The sequence below is a fragment of the Elephantulus edwardii genome, unplaced genomic scaffold (genome assembly GCF_000299155.1).
Source record: "Elephantulus edwardii isolate Elephantulus edwardi_28Jun2011 unplaced genomic scaffold, EleEdw1.0 scaffold00021, whole genome shotgun sequence".
Classification (NCBI taxonomy): domain Eukaryota; kingdom Metazoa; phylum Chordata; class Mammalia; order Macroscelidea; family Macroscelididae; genus Elephantulus; species Elephantulus edwardii.
In genome coordinates, this window is record NW_006399771.1 from 3,664,321 (window position 1) to 3,684,260 (window position 19,940).

Below are 19,940 nucleotides of genomic sequence, written 5' to 3' on the forward strand. Positions count from 1 at the left end.
ACCAATAAGACTGGATAGTTTGCTAATAAAGTAAACAGTACGTTTTGAATGGAACATGAAAATAAGATGTATAGAACCCCATGATGGAGACTGGTCATTATTGCAATCCCACCAAGCTTACACCGAGTAGGTGGTGGTTGTTGTTACGTGCAACTGAGTCACCTATGACCCATAGAGACCTATGTACAGTGACCCTACGTACATAGTGACCCTATGTCCAGAAGCTCTGAACCCTGCCCTGTCCTGAACCAGTCTCATTAATTCCTACACACCAACCCCCATTGCCCCAGTCACTGTATCATTTCATCTCATCCTGGTTCTTCCTCTCTTGTCCTGGCCCTCCACCCTTCCAAGCATGATGTCCTTCTCCAAGGACCAGTCTTTCCTGGCCATGTGCATCTCACGATCATCAAGAAAGAAACAGTGTACTGTGTCTTGCTGGGCAGAGATTCATGCTGGAGAGAGAGTGAAACTGAGACACGGCAGTGCCAGTGACAGAAGTAGTAGCAGTAGTGTTGATAGGAGCAGCAAGGGGGTGGCAGAGAACCAGAAACTGGTGTAAAACAGAGTTGAGCTAGGTCTGCCATCCACGGAACTGGAGTTGAGCAGCTTTGGATCTGAGCCTACTGGCAGAGTGGGAGTGACACATAATTGGCAGAATGAAAAGAGCTTTGTAACACTTGCCTGAGCCTGGAGAAAAACCAAAAGCCCCAAAGCTGAAGGTCAAAGAGGGATCTGTCTGAGAGCACGGCAGGTAAGAGGCTGTTCTGATTGAAGATTTGTGTCCTAGGTGTTTCTGTTCTGGAAATCTGAACTGTAACCTGTTACTTCCCCAATAAATCCCATATGTGACTATTGTCTGTGAGCTCTATGTAGTCATTGAAATGAGTTGGCAAGCCCAGGAGTAGAGTTGGAGAGCTGTGTAAGACACAAGTGGAGTTGGAACTAGTAGAAGAAGGTGCGGGGATCTGGAGAGAAGTGTCTGACATCAGGGAGATTAGCTTTGTGTTTCTGTTGACGATGAGTATTCGTCTCCTTCACGAAGTGAGCAGACACTGTTGCCCCCACCCCCACCAAACTGTTTCCACAAGATCCTTTTCTAGGTCTTTCCTGACAATGTTTCTAAAGTAAGTGAACTATCTTGGAAGTGCTGTAACCCTGGAAATTATGGCTGTGTTGCTTTTAAGATCAATTCATTTATTCTCCTGGCGGGTCTCCACATATTCAATATTCTTTGCCAATACCACTGGTTGAATGCTGCAATTCTTTTTGGATCTTCCTCTTGATTGTATAACTTTTTTATTAATATTGGTTTGCCTGTAAAATTAATATACGTTGCATTTCACTCATGCCCATTGTGTTTTATGCATTCCTCCAGTCACATTGTGTTTCATGCAATCATTTCATTCACCGTTTTATCCTCTTTATCACCGTTGATCTATGCTCACTATCACCCCATCTTTTCAAGTCCCCTCTAGATCCATATATGTAAAAGCTATGCTTTCCTTGTATAATTTTTACATATACATGTTGTTGTTGATTATTGTCAAGTTGAGCATGACTCATAGAAACCCTATAAACAAAAGGTCTGAAGCCTTTCTATAACTCTCGTCATTTATCGAAGTTCATAGAGTTTCCAGAGACATGTTGTTTAGGAAGTAGATGCCATTCCTGAGGTGATCCAAAAGCAGATGACTAATAAATATTGATCGTGTGATTGAATGAACCAGATGACGTCTAAAAGCCTGTCCAGATCTCAAGACTTCTGGAATCTACCTTATGCTCTTGGCCTAACAAGGTTTCCCAGAAGCATTTCTTGAGCATTAAGCAAACCACTTTCTCCTCCTCTGAAGTGGTGCTTGTACCACTGACAGCCCGCACTAATGAGGACACACAGCCCAAGGGGATCCTGTTTCCATGCTAATGATTTTTGGCTGCTGTGACCACACAATTCAAAATATTCAGGTTATTGTTGGTGTCTTACATCTTACCACTGTTGCCCTTGTCAGTTTCCAAGGGCATGAAGCCATGGACCAATGGGCTAGCCCTTCAAGGTCAGCTTGACAGCAAACACAAACTTAATTGAGTGGGAATAATAATTTTTCCCCCTTTACTTGATGTGCAGGTGACAATACTTAAAATATCGACATGCCTTAATACTTTTAAATTCAGTTGTTTGCTGATCAGCGGCAGCTACTTAAATTGACCAATCTATCTTGCCCAGCTGGAGATCAAGGGATCAGCACTTAATTTCATTCCCTGAATAAAGAATTTTTTTATATCCACATGGAAATATCAGAACATGAAAGGTTAAATCAATATGGAGTTTTACATTGCTTAAAGGGCATTTGCATCAAAGCAGCCTTGAATGCAATTCACTTGTTTAATGAATTTTTTATGCTTATTTAATGAATTTCACAAAGGTTTGGTGTTTTTCATAAAATGGATAAGGACTTCCAGTTTTATGAAATAATAAAAATGGAACTGAAGTTATGAAATGAGCAATCTCATTAGTTAGGCATGATATATTCATATGAAAATGTACATGTCTCTGTATTATTGCCTGGGCACCATTATGCGAACAGTGACTTGTTATAATAGCATGGCAAATATTCCTCTAGTTAAGATATCAAGAAGTGACAGAAGGAAATTGCATTTTCTCCCTGTTTCTAATAATGACATAATTAATGCTCATTTAAAATAATTACCTGGGCATTGTTTCCCAAGAGTGCGGAGGTCTAACTCAATGGTAAATGTGTCCTGAGATATTTTCCAACCTCCAGAATTCAGATGACACCCTCTTGCTTTTTATGTCATTATTTGTTGACGTAGCAACATGTCTTCTACCTTTACGTTGTAATGTCCTGGTGTACAAGCGAAATGTACAAGAACAATTCTATCAAATGTCCACATACAGAAGATACAGCTCTCCTAATGAAGAGATAGTAAGAGAGAGAGACAGACAGACACTCTTACTTCCTATACTTAATTTTGGGATGTACCTCTCATTTCATTAGCTTTTGGTTTTGGCTGGATGTATAGAATCTGGTGAAATAGGTAATGCACTGTTTACCCATCTTTGAGGTTCATAAGCCAGAAAGTCAGAAAGTGTGCTGTTAATTGCCTGTTAGGTCAGTTCTGAGTCATGAACTAGTCAATAAGTCTGTCTTTGAAAAATAGATCTGTGTTTTACAACTGTTTCACCCTGGGCAAGTTATTTAATCTTTCTGAGCCCCAGCTATGAAATAAGGAACTTATTTGGAGTTCCCGTCTCATCGAGCTGTGGGGCAAAACTCAATAAGCCCATGGACATAATGTGCTTAGCATAAGGTCTGGCATCTGGTAAACACACAGCAATGTCAGCTGCTGTCATATGTGATACTGGTGAGAAGAGCAGGGGCCGCCTTTTGCCTGTTGCTTTGGAGGAGAGCGTGTGAACAAAAGTCAGGGAATCTGTGAGAAGCAGGGCCTTGCTGGGAGACTCACAACCACCTTCATCTCACTTGCTTCTCCTATTCAAATGGACAGGCAGCTGGATAACTCCTCTGGCATTCAACACTGATATCAATCTCAGTACCATTAATAATACAGTGAGACCAAATTAATTCTGGCTTCTCTGATTTCACAGAAGGGACAGATTCAGACAAGTGCTTCTGTGAGCATGTGCAAAGCACCTACTGGCTGCTGGGCACTAGCAGAGGGGCCGTAGGAAAGGACAAGGCAGAGTTTCCTGGTCTTAAGTGATATTGGGAAGGTGACATGACACAGTCAGGAGATGATTTAAATCCTGGTAAAAATCCTTGTATCCATGACACTTTGTCAAAACATTTCGGGAATCACAGTATTCAGACCTGCTGACGATCCCTAAGGACTCTTCCAACAATAGATCGAAAAAACCTGATTGTTGTTGTTATTATGTGCTGTCTAGTTGGAACCTACTCACAGGTGACCCTCCAGCAGGTTTTCAGAGACAGTAAATCACACGGAAGAGATTGCTTGTCTTTCTCCCACAGAGCAGCTGGTGAACTCGAACCCATGCCTTTGGGCTGGCAGTACAACTCCTTACCACTAAGCCACCAGAACTCCTAGAATTTCCTGAGCTACAGAAAAGTTCTTAGTAAGTTGGCACTAACCACACTGTACTAACCCAGCTGTATGACCTCCCTTTAACCAGTTCACTTCTCTGAGCCTCACTCAATTCCCTCATCCATCAAATGGAGATCTTAACAAGCTGTTTGGGGTTGAGCTGAGCCCAAGTTAAGATGACTGCATGAGCCGACCTTTGAACCACAGGGTTCTCAGTGGCTGGTTTTTCAGAGTTAGATCTTCAAACCATTCTATCGAGGGGCCTGTGGATGGACACACATCACCACCCTTGGCCTCGTGAATAAGAAGTTGCATTGCCAACACAAAGGCAGATGGTTCAAATTCACTAGGTGGTTCATAGGACAAAGATGGGCAATTTTCTTCCATATAATTTACAGCCTCTAAAACCCAGCTGGAGGGTCAGCTAAGAGTTCCCTGACTCCAAGGCAATGACTGAGGAAGCCACTAAATCTCTTGGTATTTAAGACACACCTCCCTTGCCTTCCCCCAAGGCCCTGAGATAACCAGTGAATAAGCAGGTAGTAGAATTGCACTAAAAAGTACTAAAAAACAAAGATGCAGTGGTTTGAATATTGTCATTCATATACACCATGTTTTGTACATGTACTTTGTGTTGTACAATCATTTGTATAAATTTTTTTAAGGTAAAATGTAAAGATCTATTTATTAGAAAGTTGTAGATGCTCTGCCAGAGAAGGAGGCGCAATCTCCTCCTGTACCAGTCAGATCTAATTTGACGGTACACGCACACAAAGTAATAAAAAATAAAAAAAAAAAAAAAAAAGAAAGTTGTGTCTCAGAGGGACGGACCTTCCTCCTTGAAAGGAATTATGGAGGCGAGGCCTTGTATAGGTGTATTTTATATCATTAATTACCACTGCTCAATACCTACTCTTATTTTGTCTTTTCAAGCCCCCAATGAATCTTTCCCATTACTTCACCCACCTCCACCCATTAATCTTTGTTATCCCAGTGATTTTCCCCTTTCTCCCTCCCCGCCCCGTTCTTTCCCTTCTGAACATTGACATATATATCTTACTCAGTTATGCTCCGATTTTCACAATAGTAGCTTTAGACAGCATTTGTCCTTATGCGACTGAGCTATTGCACTCAGCAAAATGCTCTCTAGTGTCTCCCAAGTTACGTAATATTTTACAAAAATCCTTGCTCCTTAGAGCTGCGTAGTATTCCATCGTGTGACTATATCACAATTTCTCAAGTCACTCATTTGTTTATAATAGGAATTTGGGCTGCTTCTATTTTCTTGATATTGTGAATGACACTGCTAGAAACATAGGTGTGTGAATTTCCATTCATGTCTTAGTTATGATTTTCTTAGGATATATTCCTAGCAGGGGAATAGCTGGGTTTTATGGGATTTCTATGTTCAATTTGTTTAGGAAATGCCAAACTGCCTTTCATAGTGGTTGTACCATTTTACAATCCCACCAGCAGTGCATAAGAGTTCCAATCTCTCCACATCCTCTCCGACACTTATTCCTTGCTGTGTTGTTGAACTTTGCTTCTGCTCTTGGAGTGCCGCGATATCTCAGTGGTTTTGATTTGCATCTCTGGTTGCTAGTGACTCTCACCATTTCCTCACGTGTTTCCTGACCATCTCTTTTGTGAAGAATCTTTTCAGGTCTTTTACCCATTTTGCGATTGTTGATCTTCTTGTGGCGGCCATATAGTAGTCTGTAAACTTTGGTGATGGATCATTATCTGAAATAGTGATGTCGACGTGATGAAACCATATTGAAGGTTACAATTAAAAAGGTCCCAGAGAGTAATTCTATTTTGTAATCTGTGGGCGTGCCAGGAATCAGAGTTGACAGGACTCAGCGGCACTGGAATGTGCCCATATTCCAGGTGGAAAAGAAGATTTGAATAGAAAAGTAATGGAAGATGCTACCCCCTAGTGGTAGTGTTAAACAATTAAAAACTTGACAGAAAAGATAAGCCTCTTAGAGCTTGCTGGTAGTGCTGTAGCTTTTAAAAATTTTGCTTTTAAATATATATGTTTGTATCAGTTAAAAAAAAACACCTCACAGGTTACACAGTGGATTCGAGATTTAGTTACATTCTCCCTGTTTCAGATTCATTAATTGACACACACACACACACACACACACACACACACACACACTCTCACACTCTCTCTCTTCTTAATGTGGCTTTTGTGTATTTTTCAACTCTTAAAAGAGTTGTTCTTGTTTTGTGCCATCAAGTCGATTCCAACTCATAGTGGACTTGTAGGGTGGAGTAGAGATGCCCAATAGAGTTTCCGAGGCTGCCATGGTAACAGGAGCAATCTGCCATCACTTTCTCTTGTGGAGCAACTAGCTGGTAGGTTTAAATCACTGGCCTTTACATTAGCAGCTGAGGGCTTTAACTAGTGTCCCAACAGGTCATTACCAGACCACTTCCAAATATTCAGAAATTATGATCTTCCACTCGATTCCAGTCAATCTTTATGCTGATCAAATAATTCAAGAAGCTGGACTAGAATGAGGAACAATGCGGCATCAAGATTGAAGGAAGACTCGTCAACAACCTGTGTAAGGCAAATGATGTCATTCTGTTTGCTGAAAGTTATGAGAACCTGAAACACGTGCTGCAGAAGAGAAAAGACAACAGCCTCAATACGGAGTACATCTCAATATCAAGAAAACAAAGCTCTTCACTGGTGGACCAATAGGTAACATCATGATAGCTGGAGAAAGGATTGAAGTTGTCACAGATTTCATCTTGTTTGGATCAACAATCAACAGCCTTGGTGCTAGCAGTCAGGAGATCACAAGACATACTGCACTGAGCAAATCTTCAGACAGGGACCTCCCTAAAGTGCTTAAGAGCAATGATGTCCGCTTACAGACTAAGGTGTGCCTGATTCAAGCTGTGATATTTTAAGGTATCAGCTATGTATCTGTGAGCTGGCCAATAAATAAGGGTGAAAGAAGAAGAACATATGACTTTAAGTTTTGGTGCTGGAGAAAAGTACTGAATACCTTAGGAACTGACAAAAGAATGAATAAGTCTGCCGTGGAGGAAGTGTAACCAGGGTGTCCCTTAGAGGCAAAAAATGGTGAAATGTTGTCTCACACACTTTGGGCATGTTGTCAGGAGAGACCAGTCTTAGAGATAACATGTTGGGAAAGGTTGAGGGTCAGAGAAAGAAAGGAAGACCCTCAACAAAGTAGATTGACACAACGACTGTAACAATGGGTTTGATCATGTTCGAGACGAGGATAATACAGGATAGGGCAAGATTCAGATTTGTTGTTCATAGACATTATGGGTTGTAGTCAACTCAAGGACACCTAAGAACAACTGGATTCTAAAATGTAGCCTACTCTATTTACCACAATAAAGCTATTTGTGAGGATTTTTTGGGGTGTTCTTAAATGCTGTGCTGTTATCCATACAGAAGACTGTAGTCTTTGATGCTCATCAGTAAATGATGGAAGCTTTTTTACTTTCAGCACCAACTGTCATGCCATCTGCATAAGGCAAGGTGTTGATAAGTCTTCCTCCAATCCTGATCCCACATTCTTTGTGTAGTTGCTTCCTCACCTCCTCATTGTCATTGAGTTGGAACCAACTCAGCTGATATTCCAGTAGGTTTTCAGAGGTAGTATAGGAGGAGATTCCTCATTTTTCTCCCTCAGAGAAACTGCTGGGCTTGAATCACCTGCCGTTGTGGTGGTAGCTCAACTCCAGCCCCAGTAAACCACCAGAGTTTCATATGGAATAGCTTCTCAAACACACTCTCTCTCTAGCACCCCCCCCACACACTCACACCTTGCCTGATTTTAAATCCTACATACTTTGGGCATGTTGCCAGGAGGGACCAGTCCTTAGAAAAGAACATCATGCTTGGAAAGGTGGAGGGATAACACAGAAAAGGAAGACCCTGGATGAGATGGATTGACACAGTGACTAGGCTAATATGGGCAAGTGAGTCAGAGGCAGTGAAATTGAACTAGGATAGCACAGAGTTGAGAGCTATTGTGCATAAGCTCGCTATGAGTTGAAAGTGACTCGAGGGCACATAACAACAACAACAACAAACAACAACAGTAGGCCCTTTTTCTATTTGTACAGCTGGTTAGTTGTCTGTGCAAAGTTCCTCATGAGCACAACTAAGTGCTGTGAAATGCCTGTTTTTCTCAATTCTATCCATAATTTATTATGGCCCACAAAGTTGAATGCCTTGGCATAGTCAATATAACACAAGTTAGCTTCTTTATAATATTCTCTGTTTTCTGTCAAGATCCATCTGACATCACTGCGGTATCGCTTGTTCCACTGTTTCTTCTGGATCCAGTTTGGATTTCTGGCAGTTCCCTAACAATATACTGCTATGATAACTTTAAAATAATCTTCAGCAAGATTTTACTTGTGCCTCATATTAATGACATTGTTTGACAACTTCTACATTCTATTGAATCACCTTCTTGGGGAAGGGACACAAATTCCAATTTATTCTAGTCAGTTGTCCCTGTAGCTGTCTTCCAGGTTCCCTGGCATACACCAGTGAGCATGTCCAGGATTATATCTGATAGTGAAACACCTCAATTGATATTCTGTCAATCCCTGGAGTCTTATTTTTTGCCAGTGCCTTTAGTGCAAGTTGGATTTCTTCCTTTGGTGTAGTTGGTTCTTGATCATAGTGACTTTCTAAAATAGGTCAGTATCCATCAATTCTTTTTTTAAATTTTTTTATTAAATGTTATTAATTTTCATGAACATTTGCAGAGATTTTGGGTTTCCATTCATTCATTGTTGCACTATTTTCTCTACCCTCCCCAGTTCATTCCTCTTTTTCACCCCCTTGGAAGTCTGTTTTAATTGTCCAATTGCCACAGTGCTTGTCAAAGCCAGTTCTGATTAATCTCCTTTGTCAGTGAGTCCTTTGCCATTCCCTATCACTCCTCCCCGAGAGAGATTTTACCCTGATTCATAAGGAAAAGGGGATGGTGTATTCCCTTAGCTACTTCCTGCTGAAAAGTAACGCTGTAGGTTTCAGGGTGAAGATCTTCTCTCACTACTCTAAAGGGCCTCTTTGGCAATAGGAAACACGTAGACTATTGTGGAGATTGATTTTGGAATTTAGATGCACTGTTACCAATTGTGCTTAGCCATACATGTTCATATCCTTGAAGATGCATCACGGAATTGTTGCAGCCAGCCTTTCTCCTGCCAGACATCAATTTTTTTTGTTGTTTAGAAAAAAAAAATTGTATTTAGAATTAACCAGCTGGATTCAGTTTAGGTGACCCTAATCTAACTAAAAAGGTGTTGACCTTAGCCACATCAGTGTTATAGAGCTTCTTTACAGCTTGTTTGATTTGGTGCTTGTTGGCCTTGGCATCCACAATGAACACAAGTTCTATATTCTTCATGGATGACTCAGTGGTCAGGGAGACTTGATGACAGCATAGTGGTCAAGCTTGTTTCTCCTGGGGGTGCTCTTCTGGGAGTATTTGGGCTGCCATTGGAGTCTCAGCGTCTTAGGCCTCTGGAAGGTGCGTGACATGTGGATCTTATATTTTTTTTTGTGGCTGTGGATGCCCTTCAGGACTGCCTTCTTGGCCTGTAATGCCTTTGTTTTTACTTCAGTTTTGAGATAGGCAGGGGCTTCCTTCATCACTTTCAGAGCCATCATCGTGTAAAGTCATCAATTCTTTTTGATAAAAGGACATTTTATTCCTTCCACCTTCATCTGACGCACCCTGTGTCTTCAGTATTTTCCCCCATAATAATCCTTCAGTTTTGCAACTCCAGGCTTGTTTTTTCATCTTTTCTAGCAGTTCTATCTTTTCTTGAGAGGTGTGTATTGAAGTCTTCCAGCACTATAGTAGTGTTGTCTATTTCCTTTTTCAGTTTTATGTATTTTGCTGGTCTTTCATTTGGTGCATAGATATTTATTATTGTTATGTCCTCTTGTTCTATTGACCCTTTCAGCATTATGTAGTGACCTTCCTTGTCCTTTGTGATGGTTTTTACATTGATATTTATTTTATCAGAGATTAATATCGCTACTCCTGCTTTTTTTTGTTTTTTCATCTTGAGAAATATCGAACTTATTTTTGTTTCAAATTCCAAGTCTTCATACATTTCATTGTGATACTTTGCTTTGTCCTCTAGAGCAGCCTTTGGAATCTCTGTTGAGCTCTTTGACTTCACTATTTCTCCCTTTCACTTTAACTTCTCTACATTTAAGGCCAAGTTTCTGAGTTTTCTCTGACATCCATCTTGGTCTTTCTTTCCTGTCTTTCAAATAATCTTTTGCTTCTTCATATATGATGTCTTTGATGTCATTCCTTAAGTCCTCTTGTCTTCAGTCGTTAGTGTTCAATGCATCAAATCTTTACTTGAGATGGTTTTTAAACTCAGATGGAATAAACTCAAGGCAATAATTTGGCTCGCATGGTCTTGTTTTCATTTTCTTCAGCTTCAATTGGAACTAGCATATGAGCAATTCATGGCCTGTTTCACAGACAGCCCCTGGCAGAGCTCTGACAACTGATATTAAACTTTTCCATCATCTCTTTCCACTTGTAGTCAATTTGATCACTGTGTTTTCCATTAGGTGAGGTCAATGTGTATAATCACCATTTATGTTTTGAAAAAAAGATGTTTGCAATGGTGATATCATTGATGATTCAAAATTTTATCACATAATCTCTGACATTGTTTCTCTTACCAAGGCCATATTTTCAAGTACCAGCCCTTCTTTCCCCCCCAACTTTTGCATTCCAGCCATCAATTATTATTAATGCACTCTGATTGCATGTTTGATTAATTTCAGGCTTCAGAAATTTGTAGGAGTCTTCAATTTCTTTGCCTTTGGCTTTAGTGGTTGGCGCATATATTTGAATAATAGTTGTATTAACAGGCATTGCTTATATCCATATGACTATTGTGGGTATCACTGACAGCATTGTACTTCAGGACAGATCTTAAAGTATTCTTTTTGATAATGGATATGAACTATTTCTTTTCAATGTATCATTCAGAGCATAGTCAATCATATGATTGTCCATTTTAAAATAATTTCATTTCACCTCACTAACACGTAGAAGACATGTGCGTGTTTGTGTGTATGTGTTTACATATGTTTTATTTCCTTTTTTACAAATTCCAATTTTTCTAGATTCATACTTCATATATATATACATATATATATATATCATACTTTATACATATGTTTAAATTATTAATGGAAATTTGTAGTTGTTTAGACATTAAGTTGTGCCACATTAGCAAATAAAGATCTTTTATTGAGTGAAAGCTTTATTCCATCTGTGTCATTAAGGTAGATTCTACTCTGAGGATGCAACTCTTCCTGAGTGGTATTTTGATTTCCTTCCTCCATGAGGGGCTTAGCTTCTGACACTAAACAAGACAATGCTCTACTTCTGTTCACAGGATTTCTGTAGGCTCGTTATTTCTGAAATCACTTCTGCTTCTTTGTCTTAGTCTGAAAGTTCTGCTGAAACCTGTCTACCATGGGTGACTCTGCTATGATTTAAAATCCTGGTGGCATTGCTTCCAGCATCACACCACCACACAAGTCACTACAGTACAGCACACTGTCGGACAACTGATGGTCCAGCATTGTAGTAACACGAAAGCCTCCCCTGGCGGATGGTGGTGACTGCTTATAAGATCCACTGTCAGGACTAACACCCTCACCAAACTGAATAATTTAGAAGATTCAGTCACATGAGGTTCCAAACTAATTGAAAATACTCTGTTGGGCGTGTTGACATTTTTATGTGCCATGTTGTCATTGTTGTGTACCTTTGAGTCAGAATCGACCCATAGCTGACCCTCTGGAGGGTTTTCAGAGGCAGTTAATCTCACACGAGGAGATTGCCCATCCTTCTTCTGCAGAGCAACTGGTGGCTTTGAAATGTGTCTTTGGGATCGCACACAGCTTCTTGCCACTAGGCCACCAAAGTGCCACAGAGGTGTGTGTGTGTGTGTATATATATACATATATATATCATCTTTATATGCCACAAAGGTAAAAAATGAATAAAATGTCTGTGTCTGTGCTCTTCATGTGTTGAGAAATCCATCAGGGAGAGAGAGACAGACATACAAACACTGATGATCCAAGATAGATGGAAGAGCCAGTTAAGTGGACAGCCCTGAACTTAGGAAAGGGAATGGATGACCTACCATAGTAATTCTCATTCACTCCAATTTACTGTCACCACTATTACTAATCTAATAATACTCATAATTTCTAATAGTCCTGTCTTCTTTGGTATCAAAGAGCGATTTTTCTACTGCCAAAATTAATGATCAAAGGAAACAACTCATTGAAATTAAAAGCAGTTGTATTTGCTGATGAATGACAGGGGTAGGGTTCTTTCTTGGGAGGGTAGGGGACTTACGAGTATCTCTTTAAGGACTCAGTCCCCCCATGACCTCCTCTAACGTAGCGTGTGCTATATGTAAACATCAAAGTTACTTTGGGCCTGACTCTATCAGCTCTGCCATTTAATGTTTAACATGTGTGAGGGAAAATGTCCTGAAGCTTTTCAAAATGAATGGAGACATGCATTCCAGTTTTGTGGTGAGAATCACAGACAGGACTGGTATCTTATATGTTACAGGGGCCACATGGGCCAAGAGGTACAGTGGCAACACGGCAGCCACACCACCCACAGAAGGCTCTCAGAGGGGTTTCCTGTGAGCTGGTTCATCTTGACATGGCTCTGAGATGTCAAATGCTTCTGGAAATAATAGTGGGCCAGCATAGGTCAATCCATTTTCTGTTGTCTTCCACAAGTCCTGGATCCACAATCTGACTTGTGCCAAATAGATTTTAGATCATTTGAAATAAGAAATCTACCACTAGATTTTAGGGGGGAAACTGTTACAGATTAAATTGTGATCCCCATTAAAATATGCTAAAGTCTATAAACTTTCATTATGAGACTCTTGTCTGAGATGTTAGTGCCAAATGTTTGTTCCCAGTCAATAGGTTTTCTTTTCACCCTTGTTGGAAAAAGTTTTTGATTCATTTCTGGCTGTATTTGGCAGTCTCTTTATATACCATAGACCAGGCTTTCTAGCTCTATCCGAGTTTGTCTCTTATGAACTTTATGGTTTGGGGCTTTACGCTCAAGTTTCTGATCCACCATATACAATGGAATACTATGCAACATGCAGGAGCAATGATTCTGTAAATATACCACCTAACTTGGGAGGGACTGGAGAGCATTATGCAGGGTGAACTAACTCAGTCCCTTAAAGACAAATATAGTATAAAACCATTATCCTAGAAGGAGTACAAGGATCCAAGGTGGAGGGAAAGGGGGAGGAGAGGGGTGAGCATGGGCAGGGGGTGGTTTAGGGTGTTAATCATGGGGTTACACAATTCGATGAGTTGGGGGTGAAGGAAATGGGAAAGATCTTTCATGAAAAACAATATTTAAACTTTGTAAATAAATAAATATAAATTTTTTTTAAAAGTCATCAGGAATAAAAACACCCAAAACAAAAACAAATTTTTTAAAAAGACATAACAAAAACAATTAAAACACAAATTAAAAAGATATGCTTAAAGTCTTAACCTGTGTGTGACTATCAATGTGAGCTTTTTTGGAAATGGTGTTTTGTTGTCGTTCTTGTGTGATATTGAGTAATTTGGAATTCACAGTGAATTATAAGCTATTACGACTGTAATTATAAACCATAAGATCATAATCTTTCTAAAGAGCCCAGGTGGTCTAATGGTTTACATGTTGGGCAACAATACCGAAAGGTCTTTGAATCCACCAGCAAACTCTCAAAAGAGAGAGGATGTAGTTTACTCCCTTAACGACACAGTTTGATGGGCCGTGGAAGGGGGTGAAACAAATGAAAAGATAGGTAATGATGGGCAATGTCCAGTGGTGATTAATTTTATAAAACATAATGCATGGCGGTGATTGTACAGAACACAGTGAAGTGAATGAAGAATGGGATGAAACACAATGTATACAAACTTGAATAATAATATAAATATAAAATAATATTTAAAACCAAGCAATAGATAGATAGCCTTGCAAACTTAGTCATGGATTGCCAGGAGCCAGAATCCACTCAGTAGCAGTGATTCGGGTTTTAACATTTGCAGAAGTAGACTGCTAGGTCATTTCCTCTGTGGAGTGGCTGGTGGGTTCCAACCCTGAGATGGCCAAGAATCCTTTCTTAATTGTTGTTCTTAGTTGCCAGCATGTTTGCGCTGTCTCACAGTGACGCTGCCTAAATGTGGCCAATCCGGCACCTTTCCCACATTCTCAGCTGTGTTTGAACTCGTTGGAACAGTGACTGAATCAATCCATGTTGTGAATTGGCAATCTTCAGCTTTTCTCAGCCAGATGCCCTTTTGAAATAATTACTCTTCTGACAATATGCCCCAAACATGTGAGACAAAGTCTCACCATCCCTTCTTCTAAGAAGCACCACAGTTTGCACTTCCTCCCAGACAGATTGGTTTATTCTATGGCAATCTGTGGTGTATCCAATACTCTTCATCAACAACAGAATTCAAAGGCATGAATTCGTCTTTGTTCACCCTTGTTCACTATCCAAATGAAGCCATTGAAAAAGCCATGGCTTAGGCCAGGAACACCTTAGCTTTAAAACAGACATCCTTTTTCTTAAGTGCTTTAAAGAGGTCCTTGATAACATATTAACCCCATGGAATGTCTTTGGATTTCTTGGCTGCTGCTTTCATGGGATTGGACTGTGGATCCAAGAAAAAGGAAAATCTTTTCAATTTTTCTTTTTTCATGATATTGGCTATTGATCCAGTTGAGAATTTAAATATTAGTGTTAAATGCATCAAATCTGTTCTTGATATACTTTTTATTTTTTTAAAATATTTTTTAAATTGTGATTTTAACGAAAGTTTACAGAAAGGTTGGGTTATCATTCATTCATTATTGAACATTTTCTTCCCTCCCTCTTCCCACAGTCCACTTTGTAACACACCTCTTGTTTCAAATTGTTGTTATACGTATAACATATATATGACATATTCCTTTCAGACAGTACATACTCTCATCTGTTCCAATGCAATGTTCATTATCTATCTTTTAAATTCAACTAAGAGAAACTCAAGGTTAGAGACTGACTCTTGTGAATATATTTTCATTTTTTCAACCTGAATATGAATATACCATGGACTGCTGGGAGAACAAACAGGTTTGTCGTGGAGAGGGTGAAACTGGGCTGCTCCTTGGAGGCAAGGATTCTGAAGCTTCGTCTGACATACTTTGGACATGTTGCAAAGAGAGACTGGTCCTTGGGGAGGGACATCATATTTGGGAGGGTGAAGAGACAGCGTAAGAGAGGAAGACCCTCAATGAGATGGATTGATTCAGTGACTGGGGCAAAGGGGTAGGTTTGTCAGAGACAATAATATTGGCACAGGATAGAACAGAATTTAGGGCTGTTGTACATAGGTTTGTTATGAGTCGCAGGTGACTTGACAGCACATAACAACAGTAACAACAACATACTTTGTTTGGCAGCCTTCCTCAGTGCTATTTTTAGTAGATTCCCCCTGAGGGGCTCATATGCTGGCATTATATCAGAGAGTGTTCTACTGATATTCATAGAATTTTCTGAGAGTCCATTAGTTCACAAGTGTATGAGTATTTCCAATCCTTAGTCTGTCTTAGTCTGGAAGCTCCGCTGAAACTTGTCCACCGTTGACGACCATGTTAAAGTTGAAATACCAATGACATAGTTTCCAGCATGACAGCAAAACACAAGCCACTACAGTTAAGCAAACTAAGAGTGATGCATTTTATTTTTCGTTAATTTCAAGAAAGTCATTCCAGAGTATTATGGATTCTAATCCAGCTGTGGAGACCCCCGTGGTGCACTCAGAGCCACCTAACTGCTCACAAAGACATGTGAGGGAACCAGCTTAGCTTTTATAGGCTACACACTTGCCAGCTAAATCCCACTGAGGGATCTTACTTGTTGCTCTGGGAAACAGAAGACCCTCCCAGCTGAACTCTGCCCATATTCCTGACATATCCAATCATGAACTGTTTTAAAAAATGAATTGGTTATTATCTTAAACCATTAAGTAATTGAGAATTATGCCATTCAGATCACCAAAGTTGTAATTTTTTTTTTTTACCTATAGAGGACATCTCTGAACAAAATAATTTTTCTGATTTATATATCAATAGAGTGAATTTGAAAAATTCAGTAAAATTCATCTTTCTGGACCTTTAAAAGATGTATACCATCGTATGTGTCTCCTACTTTATGTTTTTAAGTTCAGGACATTGTGAATAATTGTTCATGTCATTAATCATTCTTCAATGTGCCTTTTCTCCTCAAAATTTATTACATGGAGTTAACATATGCAAAGTGCTTGAACAGTGCCCAGCACGCAGCCCTCTGAAAGAGTTGGCTATTGTGATGATTATGACCCCCTGATCTCTGCTCTACTTTGAATGTAAAACCCTGTCACTCCCTTCAGCTGCACTCACTGCTCCTTGTCTTCCAGGCATCCTTTGTGCAAACACGCCTCTAAAATGTCACTGCTCCATTTTCGGAGCTATCTCGAGCTCCCATCAGTGGAGCAATTATTCTCTCTCCTTTTTTTTTCTATAATTATATTTTATTAATTTTCATAAACATTTACAGAGATTTTGGGTTTCCATTCTCTCTCCTTTTTTATCTCCTTCAATTTTATTTATTTTATCGTTGTTGTTGAGAACACATGCAGCTTATACATGTAAATTTAGTGACACTTCTCAGTTTGTGGAACTATTCTCATCCTCCTTCTCTGTTTTTCCCTCACTAATGAACCTCTTTCAGTGGTTCTTCAAGTTCCCGTCTAATTTTTCAAGTGGCTAAGTGGGTCACTTTGAGCCCATATAAATCTTATAAGGGAATAATACTCAAGGCAGACTTTTATTATTAGTAAGTTGGGAAGCTGAGCTGCAATCCCAAAGGCATGTGATTCAAGTCTACCAGCTGCTCCTTGGGAGGACGGGCAACCTCCTCTCATGTCATTAACTGCCTCTGAAAACCTACAATGGGCCAGTCTGACTCAATGACACACAACAACAATAATAATAACAAACTTGTTGCTCAGCTTCAAGATGACTTCAGGGATTTTTTGTAGAAAATTAAAATATTAAAGATTATAAGAGTTCCAGGAAAAGACTATCATGACTCTTAGAAATCTAAATTCTGTTCTGCATTTACCCCTCTTTGATCAGAATTTGTCTGTGGAACCTTTGCTCATAATGTTCATTGGTGATAGCTGGGCACCATCTAGTTCTGCTAGTCTCATGGTAAAGGAGAGAGTTTTTAATGGAGGCAATTAGCCACACTTTCAAATCTTCTTCCTATCCCTACCTCTCCTTTCTCTAGGTGAATAGAAACCAGTTACTATGTCTTGAATCTCTCCTTCCTCTAGGTGAACAGAAACCAATTATTGTGTCTTGGATGGCTGCTTGCAAGCTTTTATGACTCAAAGTACTATACAATAAACTAAGAGGCTGAATAGAAGTATTTAACTCATTATTAAGCCAATTAACTGAGAAGTTCCATAAAATCATGACCCTTAGCCTTCAAACCAAGGAACTAAATCCCAAAAGGCCTTTGACTGTATATAAACAGTGTCAGCAGCTATTCTTCTGCTCCTGTTGCTATTATAAATACACATCCCATGACTTTAGTTGATTTAACTGGTTACAGATGTCCAAGTTATTAAACAATTACAATGATTGCCTCTCCAAAGCTGTCCTCAGTCAATGCAATTTTGTCACCACTTTCCCTTCTCTCCCTTAACCTCCCTTCTTTTTCTCCCTCTCCAAATTCTTCGTGAGAGCATTTAATAGGAGCTCTGGTGGCCTAGTGGGTAAGGAGCTATGCTGCTAATCCAAAGGCACACAGTTCAAAACCACCAGAAGTTCCATGGGAAAAAGATGAGCAATCTCCTTCCATGAGATTTCTTGCCTCTGAAAAACTGGTGGAGGGTAGGCTATGAGTCAGTTCTGACTCAATGGTACCAAATGACAACAGAATTCCTATTCTCTTAATGTCCCTATTCCTTTGAAAGCTGTCCATAATTTGTTATGAATGCCTTTGTATAGTCAGTAGAACCCAAGGAAACATATTTCTAGCATGCTTTGCTTTTTTAAAGTCAAGACCCATCTGCTATCAGTAATGCTATCCCTTATACAATGTTCTTTGTTGAATCCAGTTGAATTCCTGATAGTTCACTGTTAATATACCATTGTAATATTTTAATTATCCTCAGCAAAATTTTACATGTGTATGATGCTAATGATATTGCTCATTAATTTCTACAATCTGTGAGATTGCCCACCTTTCTTTGTAAGAGGCATAAATATGAATATTTTTCCAATCAATCTAAATTCTTTTCAATTTCTTGTCAAAGGTGAGTGAACACCCCAAGTATCATATTTTATAACTGAAAATTTTCATCAATTCTTAGAGCCTTGCATTTTGCCAATTCCTTTAATTTTATTTATACTTCTTCAATACTTCAAGTTTTTAGTCATATGCTTGGTCGTATAGTCAATCTGATTCCTGTGCAGTTCATCAGATGAAGTCCATGTACACAGTCACCATCTGTGTTTCTTTTAAAAGGTATTTGCAATGAATAAATCATTGCATGTACAAAATTCAACTATTTGATCCCCAGGTTCGTTTCAGTCAGTCCTGTTCTGTATAGGATTATGTGGAATTCTGCCTTATTGACATCATGCTGTTGTTATGTGTTATTGAGTCAGAATCAACTCATAGCTGACTCTGGTGAGTTTTCAGAGGCTTTTAAATCATGCCAGAGGAGATTTTCCATCTTTCTCCTGTGAAGCAGCTGGTGATTTGAACTGCCTGCTTTCGAATTGACAGTACAACTCTAACACTTGGCCACCAGCTATGTCTTCAGTTGTTAAACTGAAGATCATTCTCATGTTTACACACAAAATTAAATACAACAAGTAAGGTGACTCTGTGTGTTCTTTTCATCTTCTTTTGATACCTCCTACATCAGTCAATATTGTGCCCATAGAAAATTTTAATACTGCAACTTGAGATTTACATTTTTTCTTCAGTTCTTTCAGCTTAAGAAAAGCCAAGCATGTATTTTCCTTTTTATTTTCTAATTTCATATCTTTGCATAGTTTACAATAAAACTTTGCCTTCCTCGTGCTGTCCTTTGAAATCATGAGTTCAGCTCTTTTGCTTCAGCTCTTTCTACATTTGCTTTAGGTACTCAATGTTCAAGGAGATGTCAGAATTTCTTCTGACATCTATGTTTACATTTTCTTTTTTTCCTGTCTTTTGAATGATTTTTTAAAATTTCTTCATGCATGATGGCTTTGATGTCAGCACATCACTGTTTTGCTCTTTACTCATGTCTTTAATGTCATCACATAACTCCTTTAGTCTTCAGTCAGGGGACAGTTTCACTGCTTAGTCTCCCTAATGTTGAAACACCTTCGCGTAACCTGGCATGAATCCCACTTATTCAACATGTTTAAATCCACTCTTGAAATGGCCATTAAAGTCAGGTGGTACTCAAGGTCATATTTTGATTGTTTTAGACATATTAGTATTTTCTTCAGTTTCAATTTTAGCTTGCACATGGGCAATTGATGGTCCATCTGTTGTTCCTCAGCGGGTTACTTCCCTTGTATTGAGCTTCTCCATTATCTTCTTCCACACATGCATTCATTTTAATTCCTGTTTATTCTATGTGATAAAGTTTATGGGTATAGTCATCATTTATATTGTCCAAAATAAGTATTTGCAAGAAAGAT